The sequence below is a fragment of the Silene latifolia genome, chromosome X (assembly GCF_048544455.1).
Source record: "Silene latifolia isolate original U9 population chromosome X, ASM4854445v1, whole genome shotgun sequence".
NCBI classification, from domain to species: domain Eukaryota; kingdom Viridiplantae; phylum Streptophyta; class Magnoliopsida; order Caryophyllales; family Caryophyllaceae; genus Silene; species Silene latifolia.
The window spans coordinates 271,792,537-271,801,738 of record NC_133537.1 but is presented as its reverse complement, the minus strand read 5'-3'; the positions used below and the strand labels follow the sequence as shown (position 1 = coordinate 271,801,738).

General features: G+C 39.4%; 1 non-coding gene across 1 annotated transcript; it reads left to right on the top strand.

The window, feature by feature from the left end:
• The first annotated feature begins 7,659 nt into the window (after positions 1-7,659).
• On the top strand, positions 7,660-7,766 carry LOC141624335 (small nucleolar RNA R71). The gene has a single exon (XR_012534142.1). It is a non-coding gene; the product is annotated as a small nucleolar RNA R71 (small nucleolar RNA).
• Positions 7,767-9,202: the final 1,436 nt, after the last annotated feature.

Sequence of the window (9,202 nt, the reverse complement as noted above, 5' to 3'; positions counted from 1 at the left end):
GGCATTGGGTTATCACTTGAACCAGCCATTTGTGGTTTAGCAGTTTAAAATCGTGATCTACACTGAAAAAGAAAGAAAAACAAAACGAAATAAGCAACTCATCGAGGTGATTTAAGTCTATTTTAAAATTCATTTTAAACATGTAGACTCTTTGCACTTGCATAATTGATCTCCCTCAAGAATGATACAAGTGATCCCAAGACTCAATTTCTGTAAATTGATAAGCCAACTGTTTAGCTAATTCTTCCGGAAGAACTCTTGGTCGATAGATTTCCGTAAATCCTATCTATAGTCCACCATAGTCACAGGATCGTACGAGTGACCACAGTGTTGAGATAAAATAGGTCAATCGGTTCCAACTTACCCGACGTAGAAGGGGTCATATTATGCCTACCGACGAAGAAGGGACTTATTGGAGTTTGACCTATAAAGACCGTTCTCAATTTTGGTTTATACGAGGAAGATCCCATCAACAAAATTATAATTCATTTTAAGTGAACGAATAACTAGCATCTGTCGTGAATGAATTTATTTGGATGATGGCTTTTTTTTTAAAAAAACGTGTGACATACGAATGTCAATGAAAACTAACTCGTGACCTCTATATGTGTCAGTTTTCATGCAATTATTAGGTGGTTTGGTTTTTAGGCGGAATATGATGCATACTATCGTTACGATAAAATAAACAAATGAATGCAATACGTAAATAAAATTTCCTAGTGTGGCCTATCCTAATAAAAAAAACAAAATACAACTTTGGAATCCACCGTTGGACCCAAGAAGCTTGTCTTGTTGTTCCATCTTGATCCATGTAGCGGGAGTGAGCATCTGGTCTCCGTCTTTGGTCTTCTCAAAAATTACAATTTAAAATTACAAAATATAAACCTAATTACATTCTAATAAAAACTGTAATTACAAGTGAAAAATCCAAAACGGAGATACGAGATCTCAAAATACAACCAAGACCGTGTTCCATCATTACGGTAACACGTTCTACTAAGGCCACACTAAGTTACAACCGTTTGCAAATTAAAATAAATACGTAGTAAAAAGGCATTCACGGCATTCATAAATTAACGATAAATAAAAATGCATCAACTAAAAACAAATTCTTTCGGGACATAATTCCGTAATTATGTTAAATTTGTCCAAACCACCTTTTAATGATTAAAATTCATGTGATAAAACCGCTTCTATCATTTAATTTTAATCCAATACAGTCCGTTACTTTAAATACACGATAAAATAACTTAATGGTACGTGTGTGAACCGTTTCACAATCATAGCGAGTGTACTATCTCCGTATAAAGTACATATTGAAGCCAAAAGAAAATTTAAATCAAAAGAAACAAATTTTCAAAGTCATCAAAGATGAAATCCCTCGATCCAGGGACATAAGTTCTCGATCGAGGACGAGGGCTCGATCGATTGGATTGCAAGTTGATCGAGAGGTATGCTAATCGGAGGTACTCGATCGGCGAATCGGTGGTCGATCGAGGACTTATATCGAGAATCTTTGCTCGATCGAGTACGAGGACTTCTCGATCGAGCAGTGGGGTTTTAAAAAGCAAGTCGATCGAGTACAGCAAGGACTCGATCGAGTAAAAACGTGTCAGAAAACCCACTCGATCGATTAAAAACTTGGTCGATCGAGTGCAAAAGACTCTGAAAACCTAAAACCCTCGTGAAACAGTTTTGGTGAAATAAAACAAAACCAATTTCGATCAAAACACATCAAAACCAATTTACAATTTCGACAAAACATGACATATTGTTATAATTTCCGTATAAAACAACAATATGCATCAAAACAAAAGGAAAACAAGATGATAAAACCGTGTAAACATGTCACGGTTTCAACAAAAAATTTAGCCGTGTAAACTGGACACGGTTTTCGAGACAAAGAAAAACGCAGCAACACAAAAAAAAAATTTCGTGATGAAAAACCTGCTGCCTCACGGTTTTAAGCAACATCCGTGTAAACAAGACACGAATTTCGAGACAAACACAACCGTTTCAAAATCGTTTTATGAAAAACACATAGAAAATTTTACGTGGCCTCGCTCTGATACCTCTTGTGGGTTAATATCCGTATACTACCCCTTTAATTGTAGGACTATAACGTAAAATATACATGTGAATATAGTCATAAAACATAAAAACGATAAGGAACAAGAAATCAACCTCGGGTCCTTGATGAACGGCGTAAAGAACAGAAATCAAACCAGATTCCCTCCTAATTGTTGCACCCAAGACCTTGTCCGAGATATGCCCTTGTGCTAGAAGATGTTCTCCGATTGCCTTGCAATATAGGGAGAACTGATGTGAGTTTTTGTCGAGATGAGAGATCTCAGGTTTTTCAGAGAAGAATACTCTTCAAAACCCTAGTTTTTCTGTAAATGAAATTGTCTAGGTCAAAAGGAGAGGGAGTCTCTCCTTTTGTTTGGTTCGGCCGGACCGAGTGCATGCATGGGGAAGTGGGCTTCCACTTCCTCTTAATTTTAGCTCGAGGTCCAGTTCGCCAAATGCTAAAATGTATATGACGGGTTTATATTATAAATCATTATCGGTTATCGGAAATTAACGCATCGCCTAATAATACGGGTTAGTCAATTATTAATTCGTGTCCGACAAAGCAGTATTGTATAATTATATTCAATATACATTTAATTAAACATAAATCGTTTATATTTAATTTTACTGAATTAATCTGGTTAATTCGCCTTTAGCCCATGATATTTAATCCGTATTAAATATAATATCTCAACATCACATATTTGACTAATTACTAGTCAAATAACTCGGACTAACTGGTTAGTCAATTTTGGCATCTATATGACAGTATTTTCATACCGTCACATCTCTCGAACGTATCCTATAGGTGTGACTTTTAGGGACCAGTTGATCACCGCCATCTGTATGACAATAACGTCAAACTTATCTAGCAAGCCAACCGTTATTGATAAACGTGGATCAACTGATAATAATACCAAAGTATGCCCTTTGATCCTTTTAGAGGTTTATAAGTCCTTGCACTAACTGTTAAGGACACCAACCCCAACAACAAGATGCAATGCATGAAACTAATTTGTCATTTTGGATTTTCAAAAGTGGGAACAATAAAATAAGAACACCTCAATGGGGCTGAACTAGGCAAAGGACATAAAGGATCAAGTAGTCCTTGCCTAGCTAAATGAAGGTGGGGTGGATATTGGGCTAAGTAAGCATCTTCCCGATCCTTAAAAGCTTGCTTGTGCATCTCTTGCATGAGTAGAGTCATATAGTCTTTGCTTGCTTCAACACCTTCGGGTTTGAACTCTTGGTACTTGAAAGGATAGGGTGGTGTGACAATGGAAGAGGAGGGCTTTTCAATTTCATCCCTTTGTCGTCGGATGATGTATTCGGCTTCTTTTGAGAGGGGAAGGAGGTAGTTGGTCCGATGGACACTCAAACGACAAATCTTAGAAGGCAAAGTAAAAGATCTAGCCTCATTGGTGAGCCACCCATACTTGGTGTCAAGAGGGTTATGAGTGACCCACTTGTACTTGTTAATCATAACATCCATATCAATGAGATGACCCCCCTTCTTCGCTACATACTTGCTATCCTTGTTGAAATTAGGATCAAAGTACTTAGCCAAAAGAGTGACTAGACCTCCATTTACAATAACGGTGGTGCCTTGCTTCCCACAATCAACATTTAGCCATCTTTCCACCAAAAGCCTTAGAGAATTGTAAGGCGTGGTGAATTCCCTTCCAATATTTAAGGCCGACTCAAGAATAACACAATCGAGCTTGGTAAAGTGGTTGGTGTCTTTTCTTGCAATGATGGTATTCCCGATGACCTTATGCCACACCCTAATGCCCGGATGGTGGACTAATAGAGCGCGACTAGCATGATAGTTCTCAAATTTTCTTCCGGAAATCGCCTCCCAAAGAGGAGCGGGGTCATACTTTACGGGATTCTTGAAATAACTAGGTGAATCACTAAGACCCAATGCTTTACCCAATTCATCAAATGTGATGCGCCTACTCACATTAGCAAGGCGGAACTCGATGTTTTCCCTAGTCTCTACCTTTGTAACTTTCAAAGAACTCAAGAATTCTAAGGTAAGGGAGGGGTATGTCAATTCTTTTGTAGCAAAAAATTTGCCCAACCCCATGGCTTCAAAGAAGGCTTTAGTTTGCTCAAGGACACCCAACTTATTCAAGGCATCTTCACAAATAAACTTGGTGGATAGAAAGGATTTTCTAGCATACTTGGTAAATGTTTCCCTATGGGAGTTAGAGATGAAAATTACCTCCGGATAGTTCGAAAGTTGAGCAATTTTCGGAGTTGTTGAGGTTGTTGCTTCCAAGGGAGGTTGTTGTTGTTGCACTTCCAAGTTTGAGCTAGCTACCACCATAGCCAATGAGGCTTTCTTTGCTTGAAGACTCTTTTGTCTTGTTGAGAGTGCCTTTGACTTAGGTGCCTTTGTTGTTCCTTTTGTCCTTGCCATTGATGATTGAACCAAGAAAAGAGTGAAAATCTTCAATTTCCAAGTATACCCAAATCGATTTTAAGGTGAAAGGCTTTGCCTTTATAATTTCAAAAATCGACTCAAAGGTTGAAGATTTTGGTGCTTGGTTTGATTTTTGTTGAAAGAGGAGTGATTAATTGTTGTTAGAAGGATGTTTTGATTTGATTTTGATGAATGTGGTTGAGGAAATCTTGTTTTGGTGATGGAGAGGATGAGGGTTTTGAGTTTTGGGGTTTATGGGTAGTGTTTTGAATGAAGGAATGAAGAAATGAATGGGGGATGGGGTTTATAAAAGACCCGAAAAATTTGAAATAGCAGGGGGAGACGGGCGTCTTTCCTTCGGGATGCTCGGATTCTGTCTGTTTTGGCTTCAGGAATCTCGCCTAAAGACGGGCGTCTTTCATAAAAGACGCTCGGATTGTTCAATTGCGGGACGGGCGTCTTCTGCTGAAGACGGGCGGATTCTCTTCCAGTGAGTTTTCTTGTTTTTCCCAGCCAAAAAGACGGGCGTCTTCTTTTGCAGGACGGACGTCTTTTTGGAGATGGGCGGATTCTCTTGCAGGACGCTCGGATTTATCAACAACCCCAAAATTTCAAAATTTCAGCTCAGAAGGACGGGAGGATTCTGACAAAGAAGCCCGGATTGCGTGAAGACGGGCGGGTTCTCTAGAAAACGCTCGGATTCTCCCCGTTTTACCCGAATTCAGTTCCATCCGTGTACTTGCATATCCCGTGTCATTTTTCATTCGTCAAAATCCCGTGTTCTTCATTGTGGGGGCACTACTAAGGCATGAATAGCCTAGGCAATTGCTATCCCCACACTAAGCTAAAGCACTACACATCAATTGAATCATTAGTCCCTCCCTCACTTCTCTCAAAAATGATAATTATCTTGATCAAGGCATAAAAATCCAAAAATGACAAAAATGCAATGTAAGAATTAAAATACGAGTTAGGGAGTTAGAAATATTTACAAATGGTGGTTTAGGGAGGACTCCACCAAACTCTCATCCTTAGTGAGATGTCATGGGGGCATGTCCAAGGTATTGTTGATGTTGCTCAACACCTTGAAGAAGTAATCAAAAGCTTGTTCATTATCATGATAAAGATCTTCAATAGATCTTTGCCCTTGTTGTCGGTCTTGATCGATAGCATTACCAATGTAGGGATTGAAAATCCCTTCAAACTCATCGTCCCAAAGACCACAAACTTCATCTACTTGATCACTAAAGATCTCTTGAGTTGATGGAGACAACTCTCCTACTTTCTTGTCTTGGCCAACGAGGCCATCCTCTTCATTGCTTGACTTTGGTGAGCTTTTCAAACTCTCTTTGTTACAATTCACTTGCTCTTTGAATGGAGCATCTTCAATTTTCTTCTTCCATTGGAATTCCGACTTCTTCCTATCATCCTTCCGGTTATAATGATCAACCATAAAACATGGTTCATGCAAACGGGGAGCTCTCATGGTCTTGTCAAGATTGAAAGTTATGCTCTCATCTCCCACTTCTAGAGTGAGCTCTCCATGCTTCACATCAATCACCGCACCCGCGGTGTGTAAGAAAGGTCTTCCTAGAATGATTGGAATGTTGGAGTCTTCTTCCATGTCAACAATGACAAAGTCCACCGAGATGAAAAATTTCACAATTCTTACGGGAACGTCTTCCCATATCCCTAATGGTGTCTTCGTCGATCTATCGGCCATTTGGAGTGTGATATTGGTGCATTTCAGCTCTCCCATCCTCAACCTTTTACTCACCGAGTACGGCATAACACTCACACTAGCCCCTAGATCACATAAGGCTTTGTTGATCGTGGTGTCGCCAATGGTACACGGTATTGAGAAGCTTCCCGGATCTTTGAGTTTTGGAGGTGAACTCCCTTGAAGTATTGCACTACTCACCTTAGTGAAGGCGATAGTCTCAAGCTTCCGGATCGACTTCTTCTTCGTGAGGATGTCTTTCATGTATTTTGCATAGGCCGGCACGTGATTGATTAATTCCGTGAAAGGAATTGAGACTTCCAAATTCTTCACAATTTCCATAAATTTTCCAAGTTGGTCATCAAATTTGGGCTTGGCTTGACGAGTTGGAAAAGGAAGTCTAATCACAATGGGCTCATTCTCCTTGACCTTGTCTTCATTTTTCTTTGAAATTTCTTCTTTTGATGGTTCTCCATCCTTGGGGTTTTGCACAATTTCTTCTTTGTCACTAGCTTCCACAACTTCATCCTCAACTTGCTTCTTCGGTGCTTCATACCTTGTACCACTTCTCAAGTGAATGGCACTAACCGTTTCATGTCTTGGGGGATGACTTTGAGGTGGTAATTGCCCCTTTTGTCTTTGTGAGCTTGAAGATACTAGTTGAGTCAATTGGGTTTCCAACATTTTGGTGTGAGCTAGGATGTTGTTGATGGTGGTTTCCTTTGCTTGGCTATCCTTTTGCATTTGAGTGAAAAACTCTTGTTGATTCTTTTGCATTTGGAGGACCGCTTTTTGAACATCAAAATCTTGGTCATTTTGTTGATTGTATGGAGATTGATTTTGGTAACCTTGGTTTTGGTTGTAAAAGGGTCTTTGATTTTGGTTTCTCATGGGAGGTGGGGTGTATGTTGTTTGAGGGTTTTGAACATTTTGGCTTTTGTATGAGAGATTTGGATGGAATTTGGTGTTTTCATTGTAATAGTTTGAATAAGAGGTACCACTCTTGTATGCTTGGAAAGCATTCACTTGTTCATTTGTTCCCCTACATTCACTTTGGTCATGTCCCAAAGTTCCACAATTCTCACATATCCCACTTGGGATTGATGAAGATGCCGTCATGGCATTAACATGATGCTTTGGTGATTTTGAGGCTTCTTCAAGTCTAGCCATAGCCTTTTCAAACTTCAAATTGATGGTATCAATGTGAGCACTAAGTTGAGCACCCAATTGAGTAATGGAGTCCACTTCATGCTTTCCTCCTCTAGTAGCCTTGCGAGGTCTACTATATTGTGAGTTATGGACCACCATTTCCTCAATTTTGTTCCAAGTTTGATTGTCATCAACTTCGGTGAACATTCCATTTGATCCCATGTTGAGAATGTTCCTTGAATCTTCATAAAGACCGTTCCAAAATTGTTGTACCAAGAACCACTCGTTAAGTCCATGGTGAGGACATGAGCGACAAATTCCTTTGAATCGCTCCCAAGCTTCATACAAATATTCTTCATCCCTTTGCTTAAAGCCCGTGATTTGAGCTCTTAGCATGTTAGTCTTTTCCGGTGGATAGAACTTTTTGTAGAAAGCTAGAGCCAACTTCTTCCAAGAATCAATTCCGAGAGTAGCCTTAATAAGGCCTTTCAACCATTGTTTCGCGGTGCCAATTAGAGAAAAAGGAAATAAGACCCATCGAATTTGGTCTTGAGTTACACCGGTTTGAGAAATCGCATCACAATAGTCACAAAAAGTCTCCATATGAGAATGAGGGTCTTCACTAGGCATCCCCCCAAATTGGCTTCTTTCGACTAATTGGATAAATGCGGATTTGGCAATAAAATTTCCGGTTAGATGTTGTGGTGTGGGAGTACCATTGGGTAGGTTCTTCTCGGTGGGTACGGAATGTGATGAAAACTTAGGCATTGTGGGTTGATTTTGTGTTGGATTTTGTGTTGGGTTCTCCTCACCTTCTCTTGCAAAAGGGTTGATGAACTCAATAGTATTTGGTTGAATATCTACAACCTCACCAATACCTCTCAAAGTTCTCCTAGCAAGTCTTCTATTGGTTGTCAAAGTTCTTTCAATTTCGTGATCAAAGGGTAACAAGTCACCTTGTGACCTTCTAGACATGCAAAATATCAAACAACTCAAAAACAATTAAAAACAAACCTTGAGGAGTTTTACTTCCCCAAGGCAAAGAAAGACACAACTAATAACAATATAAGAAAATCTAAATCAAGTTAACACCATCCCCGGCAGCGGCGCCATTTTTGGTCGTGGATCTAAATCTTTCGGTTACTTGTCGTTAGGAGCACCTAGACCAAAACACAATTTATAACTTCACAAACAACTCTACAATTAGTAAAGAGGCAAGTAAAGGTCGGATCCCAAGGGACGGGAATTGAGATGAGGTTTCTATTGCAACTAGTGGTGTCTTAGGGGTGTCACAATTGGGGTTTGATGTAGAAGGTCACTATACTAAGTAGCAATGAAAGTAAACAAGCAAGATGAATTAAAAGGGATGTAAACAATTGATAAAAGGCACTAGGGTGTCATGGGGTCATAGGGGATTCATTGGAATTGATCATACATACATATTCTCAAGTTATAAGCAAGCAATTATTGTTGTGATGGATCGAGTTGGTTTATATCTTACAATCCTAGGAAAGTTTGGGTCCCGGAGCCGAATCGATTAGATTGTACAACACCTACAAGTCGACTTAATCTTCCCTACTCAACAATATGCATGGTCTAATGAGACTCGAGTTGGTTTATGTCTTACAAGTCTCATTGAAAAGATAGGTGATGGGTAAAAATGCAAGGATTCATAGGCTCACATTTCATCAAACATAACATGTGCATAAGTTGAGATCACAACAAGCAAGCAAATAAACTATGAAAGCATATTAATTTAAGCATGAATCATTCCCCATGTTGGTTTCCCCTAATTACCCATTAACCCTAGCTAAGGAACTACTCACTCATTA